Source organism: Schistocerca americana, chromosome X, assembly GCF_021461395.2.
Source record: "Schistocerca americana isolate TAMUIC-IGC-003095 chromosome X, iqSchAmer2.1, whole genome shotgun sequence".
Classification (NCBI taxonomy): Eukaryota; Metazoa; Arthropoda; class Insecta; order Orthoptera; family Acrididae; genus Schistocerca; species Schistocerca americana.
In genome coordinates this window covers 765,929,792-765,946,184 of record NC_060130.1, presented here as the reverse complement: position 1 = coordinate 765,946,184, position 16,393 = coordinate 765,929,792, and the positions used below count along the sequence as shown (strand labels likewise).

The following is a 16,393-nucleotide window of genomic DNA, read 5'->3' as shown; positions in this document are numbered from 1 at the left end:
ATAAAAAATATACTATTGCTGGTAATCAAGTTCTTAATTTAGATGGTAAAGCTTCTGCTTACATAGTAACCTATGGACAAAAAGAATCAGATGTTCATCATTTTCACTGTATCATAATATTTGACTTAACATAATGATTTACACATTGAGTTACTTTCTTATTGTTTCGAATGTCAGTTTTGGTTTGTTTTTACGGTGCAAAAACAACTGCGGTCATACACACCCATGTCAAAACTGTAGAACACGAAGACAGAGAGGAGTTAAAAAACAACTAATCCCAATGGACATAAGAGAAGACAGCTAAAAGCAGGTATGTGGAGAAAGGGCTTCAAAAGACACCATGTAGAAATGGAAGCCAAAAACTAAAATTTAAATGGCCTTTGCCATATTGCTTTGACAAATAAAAGGTAAAATGCGGTCGACAGCCCACGCGTCATTTGCTAAAACGGCCAATAACTCAGATGGCAAACAGTTAAAAAAAAATGGACATTATGTCAGGAAGTGGTGGACAGTTAAAACATGAGAGCAATGTATACAAAGTGGTGGGGGAGGTCACTTATGAAATGACAATGGCTAAAAAGGCAGTGTCCATTACGCAACCTATTTAAAATGACCTCCTCCCGGCGGGAGAGCCAAGAGGAGGTCGTCCAAGCTGCTGGGAGAGGCTTAATAATCCTGAGCTTATTCCCATGAATGGACGACCAATAAGGATGCCAAAGGGACACCAGCACCTGACAGATGACAAAACAGAGATCACTGGAGGGAATATAGGAACTAGTGGTCTGGTGTCCAAGCACTGCAGCCTTGGCAGCAGAGTCAGCAGTCTTGTTTCCTGGCAGACCGACATGACCAGGAATCCACACAAACTTCACAGTGGCTCCTTCAAGAGTGAGCAAGTGGCAGTTTTTCTGGATCTGTTGCACTAAGGGATGGGCAGTGTACAGCACACATTGACTTTGAAGGGCGCTGAGAGTGTCTGAGCAGAGGATACAATTGCAAAGTTTGTGTCGCCGGATGTACTCCGTGGCCTGATAAGGGTGAAGAGCAGAGTGCCGAAAGCCGATATCTAAAGATGTGTGTGCCAATGATGAAGGCACACCTGACACCACGGTAAGTCCGAGAGCCATCAGAGTACACAAAGGTTCTATCGCGAAGTTCCACATGAAGACCGTGAAACTGAAGGCGATAGAGCGAAGCTGGAGTAGTGTCCTTCGGAAGTGAATGAAGGCCAAGGTTAAAACGGGCCACTTAATGAAGCCAAGGCGATGAAGGGTTCACACCCACTGGGAAAGTTGCAGGTAGTGTGAAGTTAAGCTGATGGAGAAAGCACCAAAAGTGGACTCCAGGAGGTAACAGAGAAGAGGGACATGCTCCACACTGGCAATCAAAGGGATCATCGAAGGAGGAGGCATCGGATGGGTGGTCACGCATGGCAGACAAACAGCATGCATACCTGCTGAGGAGAAAGTCACGGTGGTAGGACAGTGGTAGTTCAGCAGCTTCAGCATACAGACTCGCAACCAGGCTAGCCCAAGAGGCGCTAGTTGCCCAACGGATGCCATGATGGTGGATACTGTTGAGATGGCGTAAGAAGGATGGACATACAGATGCATAAACAAAGCACACATAGTTGATTTTAGAACGGACAATGGACCAGTACAAATGGAGGAGAGTGGTTTGACCGGCACTCCAGGAAGTACCATTGAGGACACGTAGGACACTGAGGGACCATGTAAAACTGGCTGCCAGGTAAAACACATGAGAGGACCAAGAGTGTTTCCTATCGAGCATGAGCCCCAGGGATTTCGTAGTTTCAACAAACAGAAAAGCAACAGACCCAAGACGTAAAGATGGTGGGAGAAACCATTTGCACCACTATAAATACAGACGGTTTTGTCAGTGGAAAAAGACAGCCATTGTCGATGCTCAGGGAGTAAAGGTGATCAAGACATCACTGAAGATGCCGTTCAGTGAGACAGGTCTGTGGAGAACTGCAATAGATGGCAAAATCGTCAACAAAAACGGAGCCGGAGATGCCCAGTGCAAGAAAGGCCATTATAGGGTTAATGGCGGTAGCAAAGAGGACGACGGCGCTCAGGACCAAATCCTGAGGCACACCATTTTCATGGATAAATGTGTCCGACAAGGCAGAACCTACACACACCTTGCAAAATTGGTGTTTTGAAAATGCCTGAAGGAAGCTGGCGGCCATGGAAGCCCCACATGAAAAGGTATGGAGGGTACCAGTTCTCCAGCAGGTGTCATAGGCCTTCTCAAAATCAAAAAACACGGCCACAGTCTGGGATTTCCACAGAAAACCATTCATGACGTTGGTGGACATAGTAACGAGATGCAGTCGTTAGTAAATTGCGAGACTCGAGCCACCATACCAGCCAGACATGAATCATACATTCCATCACCTTGCAAACGCAGCTGGTAACAGAGATGGGGCTTAGGTATGGGTATGACAGTGGCTTCACACTAAAATCTGGAAAATGTGCCCTCTGCCCAGATTTGGTTATATGTGTTAAGCAGAATGTGCTTGCCCGTAAGAGAAAGGTGCAGCAACATCTGAATGTGGACAGCGTCTGGCCCTGGGGCGGAGGATCGGGATGAACTGACAGCATGACCTAGCTCCCTCATAGAAAAGGTGGCATTGTAGCAGTCACAATTCTGAGAAGAGAAGGGTATTGCCCAAGCCGCCTCCACTTGTTTTCGATGGAGGAAAGCAGGGTGATATTGGGAAGAGCTCAAAATTCCTGCAAAATGGCAGCTCAAAATGTTGGAGACAGCAAAAGGATCCACGATAACATCATCTGCTACTCTCAAGCCGGAAATTGGCGAATGGATCTTGGTCCCAGAGAGCCGTCAGAAGTTGTTCCACATGACAGAGGAAGGGGTGGAACTGTTAAAAGAACTAGCGAATGAAATCCAGCTAGCTTTTTGCTATCTCAAAGAATGTGACGACACTTTGCACGTATTTGTTTATAATGAATGCAGTTTGCCATTGTAGGATTACGGCTAAAAACGCGGAGAGCATATCTCCACGCGTGAACTGCGTTGTGGCATGCCTCAGTCCACCAAGGGACTGAGACACAGCGTGGTAAAGAGGAAGTGTGAGGAATGGAATATTCTGTAGCAGTAAGGATAACGTTTGTGAGGTATTCCATCTGGTCATCACAACTGGGGAAATCCTGCTCTTCATAGGCCACCAGGGAGGAGTATAAAGCCACTACTCAGCCTTAGTAAGCTGCCATTTGCTTGAGCATGCAGGTGGGGTAGGAGTCAGCAAATGGATAGAACATGGGAAATAGTCACTCGAGTAGGTTTCAGAAAGAAAGGACCACTCAAGACAATGGGCAAGCTAGACAGTGCAGAAAGATGTCCAAATGGGAAAAGGTGTGCCAGGAGTCTGAAAGGAATGTGGGTGCTCCAGTGTTAAGGCAGAAGAAGTTGAGTTGATTAAGATGACCAGCCAAAAGCACACCTTTCTGACAGATTCTGGGAGAACCCCAAAGGGATGATGCACATTAAAGTCACTGAGTAGCAGAAATGGGGGCGGTAGCTGCCCAATAAGATAAAGGAAGTCTGTCCTGGTGACACCGAATGATGGAGGGACATAAATGGTATAGATGGAATAAGTCAGGTGGGGAAGGAAAAGGAGAACTGCAACAGCTTGAAGAAGGGTAATCGGGGAGATGGGTTGACTATGAATGTCATCCTGTATGAGCAGCATGACGCCCCGATGAGATGGAATGCTGACCTCAAGGGGAAAGTAAAAACGAATTGGTAAGTAATATGAAAGCAGTCGTGAGAGCACAATTTTGTTTCCTGAAGGCAAAATACAAAAGGAATGCTGTGAAGCCAAAAGCAGCCGTAAATCCTCTTTGTAGACCGAAGGTCACGAACGTTCCATTGGAGGAGAGTCATGACAAGGAAGAGGTGAAGGGGTGTCACTTCAGCGGCTGCCAAGTGACAGAGTGTGATGAGTCACTGCTACAGGGCACAGAAGCAAGAGGATCCTGCTCCCTGAAGTCCACAGAAGCATCAGATTGCTTCTGCTGTCGTTCTGTGGAGTCCAACACAGAAAAATGGTTGATGGTGCGCACCGGCGACTGGCCAGGCTAAGGTATCATGTGGCAACACCGTCAAAGAGGAACTTCGAGTCAGCGAAGGAGAAGGCCATTTGCCTTTGGTTGACTTCTTCAAGCCTTTCCAGTTAGCAGGGGAAGACTTGGGTGCTGTTTAGCTGGAGGGACATAGGAAGACTTCATGGGAGTACCCTTTCTGTCCTTTCCGGCCTACTGGCTGTGTAGCTTGTGTCTTCGCCCCTTGAGGTGAGAGTTTGATGGCTTGTTGCACAGCTGGACGGGGTGGATGCCAATGCTACCTTGACACTGGGTGATTTCCACAACCTCAGAGCTGAATTTGAAGTTGCATGTCTGCGTGACCATGTCCTTCATGGAGCGGGGGGTAACAAGAGAACTATAGGTGCAAGACAGGAGAATGCAGGGTTTGTGACTAGCCAACAATTTATGACTAGGTAAGGCACTCTTTCATTTACCTGGATCTCCTGGACAGCCTGCTCATCAAAATACACGAGACAATTCCTGAGCGGCGGTGGCACAGCCACCATTGCAGTTGATACAGCAGGGAGAAGGAGGTGGATAATTGCCCTCGTGTGCATCCCTACCACAGATTACACATTTCGCTTGGTGTCGATAAGACGTTTTAGTGTGGTTGAAATGATGACACTCTTAGCAGCACATTGGGTTAGGAACATACGGTTGGACTGCGATAATTTTATAGCCTGCTTTCATCTTAGATGGAAGCAAAGGTGAGAAAAAGAGTGCGGGTGGGCACTAAGGAGAAATCTACCCAATACATCACCCGATGGACGACAATGACACCCCGATACAAGAGGTAAGATTGGATTTTGGACTCGATCAGACCGTCGAGCAGCCTACTGTAAATAACACCATGGGAAGAATTCAGAGTTCTATAGGCCTTGACATGAACAGGGTAGCCATGGAGAAGTGAGGCGGCAAGCAGTTGTTGTGCTTGAGAATCAAGAGTAGTCTCCAAAAACGATGTGCCATTCCGTAAACAAGAGCAGGATTTCACAGGGTCGGCAACTGCATCAACACCTTTCTGTCTCATTTACCGTGGTGACGGACTGACCATCTTCAGTACATGAGACCACGAGGAACCGTGGCGCAGCTGGAAGGGTCCTCGAATTTTTAGTCTCATTCCATTTATGATTCATACATGGTGATTGTGAAGATGATTGGTCCATTGCGAGAAAGTACCCCACAATTGCCAGCATCTTCGATGGCATGCTCCTTGCAACTGGGAACCCCCTCCACAAGGGGGCGCTCCCACCTTAGATGATTGTTCACAACTCAGGTCACACCTCCTGAACACCTGACAGAGGGACCAATCAGCAATTAGGGAATGCAATCATCCCTCCCTGGACCTGGCCTGGGGTTACATGCAAACCCTACCTATCGACCCAGAGCTGGGAATTCCGCATTACACAGTCACGTGTTACATGTAAGACACGAGGGCCGGCCTTCAGAAGTCCACAGGAAGGACGAAGAGAAAGAGGAACCTCAAACACCGAAGTGGAGGAATGAGAGGAGAATGGAAACAAAGAAAGGAAAAGGGAATGATAAACAGTGGTGAGACAGTATATAATGCAAACAGCTAGAAGCTAGATAATGTATACAAATTTTTGAATTCTGTTTTTGGCAGTGAGGGGAGAGGGGGGGGGGGGGGCTGACATTTTCACAATTTTATTATAATTAATAACCATTCACCTTGGATATAGAGAGAAATGACTATGGTAACTGAAGATTCTGTTCCACAAATCCATATTTTTTTTTTGTACAAACTAATTTCATTTACGACGATGAAAGTTATAATGTCACAAAAGACATAAAAAAAATTAGAAGAGAATATTTTCTAAAAAAAAAATTGTAAAATCTTCATCGCAAGAAAGTAAAATAATAATCTGAGCCAACAGACACACACAGAATCAAATGCAAACTAAGAGACTGAAATATGTTTATTTGTGAAAATTTTGTTTCTTATGTTCAAGCCTCCTCTGTGGTATGTCCCAGTTTCCCAAATGGATAGCTTCACAATTAGGACTCAAAAACTACAGTCAGAAGCAAAATGAATCCATACACAAAACAAAAATTGGAAGTGAGAGAGATGATGAAGACCTTGAAATTAGATGCACTGAGAATAAACAAAGTACAGCAACCGGGGAACATATTAATTGTTCAGGTGGCTATTTCACAATATCAAGCCATTGTCGTGTAAGATGAAGTAAAATATTTATGAACATGAAATCAAGCCATTGTCGTGTAAGATGATGTAAAATATTTATGAACATGAAATCTGAGTACAAATTTAATATTGCAGTCAGTATAGTCTCATAGTTAATTTTACTAGATCAAATTAAAACATGATCAACAACTTTCATAGAGCTTAAACTGTTCATTGAATAAGTAGATCTGTGTGTACAGCTGTTGGTAACTTGTGGCACTGTTTCCAGTGGCTTAGGTGTAAACAAAGTGTACGCAATGTAAACATGATAGGAAAAGTAGTCAGTGACCACTGGAGACTGTCACAGGCTACCCCGAAGCCGTATACATAACACACAAATGTCTTACGTCAATTAATAAAACCAATTGATGGATGTTTAATCCTCTTGAAACACATAGTGCAAATAAAATAAATTATGATTTCTTGCAGTAAACTTTTAGTTTCAATTGATATTTATAATAGTCACAGTAAATCCTAATCCAAAATGTTCCAATATAAAGAAAATAATCAGAAGATGTGTAAAAGCCACTTTCACAGAGAACCAGTTAACTGTCCATGTCATCCACCAATATTAGAGGCAAAGAGTTCTGAAAACAAAGCTTAGCATGGAGAACCAAGAGGGGACATTCCACCAGGATGTGAGATACTGTCTTTTCAGCTTCACAACCACATTGCTGGGCTGACTTGTTACATAAAATAAAATTACGGGTTAATCTGGTTTGACCAGTGTGGATGTGACTTGGGAAGATGGATTGATGCTTAGAGGAATGGAAGGAGGAACACCACACAGCAACAGTCTCCATGATCTGCACAGTTTATTAGAAGAGACAGAACGCCACCAGATGACATTCAATCTCCAAGTGAGAACAGGTTTAATTTGCACTGACAACTCTGCACCTGTCAGATTTAACATAGGGCAATTACTTGCTTCAAAGCCAAACAGTCAGCCACTTCATTGCTTGGGATAATCACATGACTTCAGACCCAGAGAAAGACAACTGAACAGGCAGTACGACTAACGTCAGAGAGGTATAGCATAGGGTGACAAGAGTAACATTGGTCAGTAACCTGGAGACTGCTCACCGAGTCACAAAAGATTATAAAACAGCTGAGGGAGGTCTGTTTAATAAAACGTATGGCTCTGTTAGTGGCTATCAGGTCAACCATAATAACACTACATGTTCCTGGCAACAATTGTTGTTCCTGACCGGTGGGATTTGTAAAATCATATCCCGTCCTATCCACAGTTTTAGAGTCATCAGTGTAAATGACAGTATCGTCCTGACACTCCTGAAGAAATGACAGAAACAGATGCTGAAAGATCATGGGGGTGATTGAAACTTTAGGTCCTTGAAACAGCTTAGTCCTAATATGTGGTCTGGATACTAAACACAGGGGCTGGGCAGGAAAAAAATGGGCAGCACATTCTAAGGAGATTAGGCAGGGGTCCCAGCAGAGGGCCTCTAGCTGCATTGTTGTTGTTGTTGTTTTTTTTTTTGTTGATGTTGTCGTCGTCGTCTTTTTTATGCAGCTCTCCATGCTACTCTATCCTGTGCAAGCTTCTTCATCTCCCAGTACCTACTGCAACCTACATCCTTCTGAATGTATTCATCTCTTAGTCTCCCTCTACGATTTTTACCCCCACACTGCCCTCCAATATTAAATTGGTGATCCCTTGATGCCTCAGAACATGTCCTACCAACCGATCCCTTCTTCTAGTCAAGTTGTGCCACAAATTTATCTTCTCCCCAATTCTATTCAATACCTCATCATTAGTTATGTGTTCTACCCATTTAATCTTCAGCATTCTTCTGTAGCACCATATTTTGAAAGCGCCTATTCTCTTCTTGTCTAAACTACTTATAGTACATGTTTCACTTCTATACATGGCTACACTCCATACAAATACTTTCAGAAACGACTTACTGACACTTAAATCTATACTTGATGTTAACAAATTTCTCTTCTTCAGAAATGCTTTCCTTGCCATTGCCAGTCTACATTTTATATCCTCTCTACGTCGACCATCATCAGTTATTTTGCTCCCCAAATAGCAAAACTCCTTTACTACTTTAAGTGTCTCATTTCCTAATCTAATTCCCTCAGCATCACCCGATTTAATTCGACTACATTCAATTATCCTCGTTTTGCTTTTGTTGATGTTCATCTTATATCCTCCTTTCAAGAAACTGTCCATTCCATTCAACTGCTCTTCCAAGTCCTTTGCTGTCTCTGACAGAATTACAATGTCATTAGCAAACCTCAAAGTTTTTATTTCTCCGCCATGGATTTTAATACCTACTCCGAATTTTTCTTTTGTTTTCTTTACTGCTTGCTCAATATACAGATTGAATAACATCGGGGATAGGTTACAACCCTGTCTCACTCCCTTCCCAACCACTGCTTCCCTTTCATGACCCTCGACTCCTAACTGCCACATGGTTTCTGTACAAATAGTAAATAGCCTCTTACTCCCTGTATTTTACCCCTGCCACCTTCAGAAGTTGAAAGAGAGTATTCCAGTCAACATTGTCAAAAGCTTTCTCTAAGTCTACAAATGTTAGAAATGTAGGTCTGCCTTTCCTTAATGTATCGTCTAAGATATATTGCTTCACATGTTCCAACATTTCTATGGAATCCAAACTGATCTTTGCCGAGGTCAGCTTCTACCAGTTTTTCCATTCGTCTGCTAAGAATTCGTGTCAGTATTTTGCAGCCATGACTAATTAAACTGATAGTTCGGTGATTTTCACATCTGCCAACACCCGCTTTTTTTGGGAATGGAATTATTATATTCTTCTTGAAATGTGAGGGTATTTTGCCTGTCTCATACATCTTTCTCGCCAGACGGTAAAGTTTCGACAGGGCTAGTTCTCCCAAGGGTATCAGTAGTTCTAATGGAATGTTGTCTACTCCCGGGGCCTTGTTTCGACTTAGGTCTTTCAGTGCTCTGTCAAACTCTTCATGCAGCATCATATCTCCCATTTCATCTTCATCTACATCCTATTCCATTTCCATAATATTGTCCTCAAACCCATCGCCCTTGTGTAGACCCTCTCTATACTCCTTCCACCTTTCTCCTTTCCCTTCTTTGCTTAGAACTGGGTTTCAATCTGAGCTCTTGATATTCATACAAGTGGTTCTCTTTTCTCCAAAGGTCTCTTTAATTTTCCTGTAGGCATTACCTATCTTACCCCTAGTGATATATGCCTCTACATCCTTACATTTGTCTTCTAGCCATCCCTGCTTAGCCATTTTGCACTTGCTGTCGATCTCAATTTTGCTTGCTTCATTTGCTGCACTTTTATATTTTCTCCTTTCATCAGTTAGATTCAATATTTCGTCTGTTGCCCAAGGATTTCTACCAGCCCTCGTCTTTTTACCTACTTGATCCTCTGCTGCGGTCACCTTTTCATCTCTCAACGCTACCCATTTGTCTTCTACTGTATTTCTTTCCCCCATTTTTTTCAATTGTTCTCTAATGCTCTCCCTGAAACTCTCTACAACCTCTGGTTCTTTCAGTTTATCCAGGTCCCATCTCCTGAAATTCCCACCTTTTTGCAGTTTCTTCAGTTTTAATCTACAGTTCATAACCAATAGATTGTGGTCAGAGTCCACATCTGCCCCTGGAAATGTCTTACAATTTAAAACCTGGTTCCTGTCTTACCAATATATAATCTATCTGAAACCTTCCAGTATCTCCAGGCCTCTTCCATGTATACAACCTTCTTTTATGATTCTTGAACCAAGTGTTAGCTATGATTAAGTTATGCTCTGTGCAAAATTCTGCCAGGTGGCTTCCTCTTTCATTCCTTACCCCCACTCCATATTCACCTACTACGTTTCCTTCTCTTCCTTTTCCCACTATCGAATTTGAGTCACCAATGACTATTAAATTTTCATCTCCCTTCATTATCTGAATAATTTCTTTTATCTCATCATACATTTAATCAATCTCTTTGTCATCTGCGGAGCTAGTTGGCATATACACTTGTACTACTGTGGTAAGTGTGGGCTTTGTATCTATCTTGGCCACAATAACGTGTTCACTTAGCTGTTTGCAGTAGCTTATCCGCATTCCTATTTTTTTATTCATTATTAAACCTACCACTGCATTACCCCTATTTGATTTTGTATTTATAACCCTGTATTTACCTGAGCAGAAGTCTTGTTCCTCTTGCCACCGAACTTCACTAATTCCCACTATATCTAACTTTAACCTATCCATTTCCCTTTTTAAATTTTCTAACCTACCTGCCTGATTGAGAGATCTGACATTCCACACTCCGATCCGTAGAATGCCAGTTTTCTTTCTCCTGATAACGATGTCCTCCTGAGTAGTCCCTGCACGGAGATCCGAATGGGGGACTATTTTACCTCCATAATATTTTACTCAAGAGGACACCATCATCATTTAACGATACAGTAAAGCTGCATGCCCTTGGGAAAAATTACGGCTGTAGTTTCTCCTTGCTTTCAGTCGTTTTCAGTACCAGCACAGCACGGCCGTTTGGTTTAGTGTTACAAGGCCAGATCAGTCAATCATCCAGACTGTTGCCCCTGCAACTACTGAAAAGGCTGCTACCCCTCTTCATGAACCACACATTTTTCTGGCCTCTCAACAGATACCGCCCCATATTGGTTGCACTTATGGTACAGCTATCTATATCGCTGAAGGACACAAGACTCTCCACCAACAGCAACGTCCATGGTTCATGGGGGGCTAGTTGCATTACAACTGGTAATACCACAAAGGTGGGTGCCAGGCAATCAATGCCCCTTGTATGCAAAAAGATTTTGATAAGCTGAATGATGATTAGGAACTTGTCAGATGGTGACTGCATAAGTGAGCAATAGCCGGTAGTGTTAGAACTGAAGGAGGAAGATTCCCTGCACCAAGAAGACTGTCTACATAACCAGTCCAGAAAGCACCAGTGGCCAGTCTTACTCCACGATGACTGTCTGGGTCCAAGAATTTTAAAGCTGAACCATAAAAGTGGCAACCACAGTCCAATCAGAACACAACTGGAGGCCAGCGAAATATGACAAAGTAGTGAAATTCACACCCAAAAAGATGTAGGCACAACAAAGCAATTAATTTTAGGCTTTTGCATGCAGTTAGACTTTAGTTGATGAATATGAGGCAGCCATGACAGTTTTTTATCATCAAAGAGGAGTCCCAAAAATCAGACTGTGGAACAATGTCAGAGTGATGGGTATTCAAGCAGAGTTCTGGGGCACCATGGACGGTGGGACAATGACACAAACGCATGACTCATTTTTGTGGGAAGAGATTTGGAAGCCATGGGAAAGGATTCAAGTGAAGGTCCTTTGTTGGTGCCATGGCTCTGGCATTTAGCCAGGCCTACAGATTGGGATCCCTACCAATCCCAGAAGTCGTCGACATACAGTGCAGAGGGTGACCAATGATCCAACGGCAGACACCAGCCTATTGATGGCGATGAGGAGGAATGTAACATTCAGCATGAAGGTCTGTGGGACACTGCTCTCTTGGACCCATGGGGAGCTGAGTGATGTGTCAGCTCTAACCCAAAACAACAGGTAAGATAAAAATTGAAAAATAAAAATGAACATGGAGCCTCATAAGACCACGTCATGAAAGTTGAGTAAAATGTGATAGCATCAAACAGTGTCTTATGCCACTACAGGTCAAAAATGACAGCAATGACGTGTTGGTGTTTAGAGTAAGCCTGTCAGATTGTTGTGGTCATCGGCTGTGGACTGTATCTCACAGAAACCACACTTATAGGGGGTGACAAAAAGCACCACGATTTGAGAATCCAGCACTATCATCGCCTACCACCCTTTTAAGTAGTTTGCAGAGCACATTGGTGAGGCTAATCCTTTGGTAGCTGTCAATGCACATTGGGTTTTTGCTTAGCTTAATGACTGAGGTGGTGATCCTATTTTGCTGTTGCAAAGGGAAAAAAAACCTTGTAGCCAGTTATGATTGAAGACCCTCAGTAGGTGAGTCTTTTAGTACCATTCAAACCATGAATCATCTGATTATAAGTCTAACCAGGGCTTTGGAGCCAGATTATGTGACAAGTGAAAAGCATTAAGCAGTTCCCAGTCAGTTAAAGGTTTATTATATAATTTAATAACAGCAGTTCTGGCAGCGAGTGGTATCGTGTCAGAGACACCTCCCACAACATCACTAATTCAGTCAGAGAGGGACAAAAGTAATAGCAAAGGTGTACAATGCCAGCTGCTTCTTCAAAGAGCCCGTTGTCTTAACTGGTCCATCTGCTGAGGACAAGGAAGTAACAATATCACAGAAAAGTGGCCACTGTCACAAAGATCATCATGTAATGACCACTGCAGTGAAGTGACAACAAGACAATTAGCCAAAAAGGTGTTATGGGTGGCACAGAAGGAAGAGACTGATCACAATCAGAATGAAGATGGTTAATCAGAAGGCCCCATACCAGATGAATTAGTACTTTTCCACAGGGGTTGATGTATACTGATAACCCCTAGTAGGAGAATGAGGTGGACATGGGGGGTGGGTGGCACAGGAGGGGTTAAGTAGTTGTTGGATTAAGATGGTCATCTCAAGATAATTAAGTGCCCTTCCTGGAGGTAAATAAATGCTACAAATGGTGATCACTAAGGTTACTCCTCCTGCTTCCTGCACTTTTCTGAGGACGAACTTTGTTTTATTTTAAAGTTGTGTGTGAGGTGTAGAGTGTTATTTTTGGTGATCTGACAATTAAAGCACTTATAATTGAATTTTACACTGCTGAAACAGCAGAATACCACCTTCAGCTGTCCAATCCTCACAGACAACGTTGTCACAAACAACCAACTGACTTCTATTGTACTAGGGCATCAGAGCAGATTTGCTTCCTGAATAGTTACTTTTGAACAGTCAGGCTAAAAGGCAGTTTTATTACTTATGTGCTAATACTGCTATTCAGACTTCTTTCATAAACTGAGGAGTTACTATCACAATGCTCATGAAACTAAATTATTAATCGACAGACTAACTGCTCCTATAAAATATTACTGAGGATCTCTTAGACCACCATTGCAGACCTTGTCCTGACTGTACTTTTCCATATGGATACAGATAAGAATGATCTACTTCCACATGGTTCAGTCTTCTAATATTTTTATGTTTGCAGTCATTATGATTCACGTGGAAAAATATAATCTGAAGGGAACATATGGAAATCACATGAAGCAATACGTTCTCTCCTTATTTAAGTAAAATCGATGGAAAACAATTGTAGATGCTGATTATAACCCGCACCTTTATGAAAAGATTATAGTTAAGTAAATTATGTAAACATTTTGCACCAAATTTTGTACATGACAAGTAGTTAATATTTTGAGAGTTAATTTACTTAGGGAAAGCTTGTATATCATAGATTCAAATGAGAGAGTGAGAGAGAGAGAGAGAGAGAGAGAGAGAGAGAGAGAGAGAGAGTAGGAGTAGAAGTAGGAGCATCAGCTACTTATGTTTTAGTATAGTTTGCATCAGCCGAGAAAGAAACTTTATTCACACAATAACTAAACATGTCTGTAATTCTGTAAAGATACAAAAATCACAGTGTGTGATAACTTTTCCAAAGGTGGAAAATAAATGCAAAGGTGTACAAAATATGTTGCCAAACAGTGCACAACATGGGGAGCCACAACACTTCACTAGTAAGACCTTGGAAAGGGCCAATATTGAAGAAACTTCAAATTAAATGTTATAAACTTGACTTTAGCCAAAATTTTAATTAAAAGTGATACACTACCATTTTCCAATGAATACGGAAGACATACATTGATTTTCATAAAGTAAGAAAAATCAAAAGCAGCAAAATGAGATCTACATGAATATTTACTACCTTACTGCCACAAGAATTGTGCACGAAGCTATCACTAGTAAATAATCGATGGTACAGTCAGACTGTGCTACAGTAACAAAGGTTGCATGTTTGAGAGTATGACAGCAGCTGGTACTGTGACAGTTTTACAAGATATGTCTGATGTAGTCAACTCACATTAATAACATTGAGGCATAATTCATCATGTAAATGATGACTGAAAGCCATTGCCACGTTAGACGTAGGTAAAACTCATACACATATCACACAATGGTTAAATACTCACCTTCCATTGTTCTTATTCTGTACAAAAATTTCTAAACACAGCTTCGTGCCATGAGGATGCAGGTTATGAGGTGCACCAACAACCAATAATTGCTGTTACGCATTTATAGCTGCTCTCTCATACAGCTACTGCATAGCTGGTATCATCCAGTACTATATGCAGAGAGCTTCACAAAGATAGTTCCAGTTCAAGACTAAAATCTATATGTATACTATTCACCACTTATTACAGGAGAGTGTTCGGGGTGGGCATACCAACATGCATACTGAACTGCAAGCCAATGGAAAACCATTATTTGTATATAAGCCCGTGTTTAGTTCACAAAGTGGCAGTAGGTACCTTTTGATTTGGTGAAAAACCGAAATCCTGTATTATTCAACACAACCCTGCAAAAAGGATGAATCTCTATGAAATTAAGAAAATTAGCAGTTTAACATCTCCTCAAGTAGGCTGAAGATGGAGCCCTAGTTCACTCAGGTAATGATGGTGCTGAAAGTCACCCAAGGATTAAGGCTGCAGCTACATGTGCAATTTTTCCAGTAGTATTCATGCTTCAAAAATCCTGGCATAAATAGAATTACAGCATGCCAGTGCAGGCTGCCACACAGTGCTGGAATTTACACTGCTGTTGCATTGGTGAGGTGCGACTTCAAGATTTAATCCCGCTGGAAAAAGTCACACATGCAGCCAGTCTAAGAATTAGCCTACTGTTCACCTGAAGTAATTTAGGAAAACTGTGGTAAATCCAAATCTAGACGGCTGAAGACTCATTTGGACCCAAAATCATCCCAAATGTGAGTACGGAGTATTGTCTCACTGCCTTCACACAAGGCACTGTCTGCAAATGGACAAAAAGACTTCCATGTCCTTAGATGTGGAACTTTGATTACATAGGTCTGGAGAGATGATGATGTACTGCCTACGTATGACGGTGGTTTGATAAGTCTGGTAAATTAAAATAATGGAATATTTTTGTTGTGCCTTCATGGTTGGCAAGCTTGTTATTCCATGTATCATATAAAGAATTTAACACTGTACAGTGTAAAGTTCATTGTTGACACCCATCTGAACTGGGAAATGTGTTGAATGCGAATGAAAATGGAATTTTTTTTTTGTGCTGTTACTAAACATTTTCATTTGAAGTGTTTAACTGCTCCACAAATCAAAACAGAACTGAATGAACTTTACATGGACTGTGCACCATCACTGAAGTAATTTACTTCTGGATTAGCGAATTTAAATGTGGTCGGTCAAGCATCCAAGGTGAAACACGCTCCGGCCATCTAACTGAGGTCACCACAAAGGAAATCACTGACAAAAATCCATGTTAAGGTAATGTAAGATTACAGAATAAAAAGTCAGGAAATTTTTGAGACTAAGTGTCTCAATTGAGCAAGTGCATAATATCCTGCATGGAGAATTGACTACGAAGAAGTTGTGTGCGAGGATGGTGCCACAATTACTCAGTTGACCAAAAGCACATCTGGTACAACATTTCAACACAATGTCTGACAATGTTTAATCACAATCTGCAAGACCAGAGTCAAAATGGCAATTAAAACACTACATAAAGGTTGGTGAAAGTGGACCAAAGAATGCAAAGACCATTTTGTCATCTGGTAATGTGATTGTCACTGTGTTTTTTTTCTTTCCTGGAGCCCCAAGGAATAATCCTCACAGGTTACTTGAAAAAAGGAAGAATTATAACTGGGCCCTATTATGCTTCATTATTGGATCATTTGAAACTGGTGTTAGGCACACAAAAAAGTACTCTTTCAACAGGATAAGGCACCATCCTACACATCAGTGATACCAATGGTGAAAGTGGATGAACTGGGCTTTCAATTGGTTTCTCATCCACTACACATACCAGAATTAGCCCCAAGTGACCTCTTCTTGTTTCCTAACTTGAAACTTTGGCTTGCTGGAAAGG

General features: G+C 42.1%; 1 protein-coding gene across 1 annotated transcript in view; it reads right to left on the bottom strand.

Moving 5' to 3' along the window:
- Positions 1-16,393, bottom strand: part of LOC124556304 (tetratricopeptide repeat protein 7B-like) — a 235,552-nt gene that overhangs the window by 80,789 nt on the left and 138,370 nt on the right. The gene's annotated exons all lie outside the window — the stretch shown is intronic.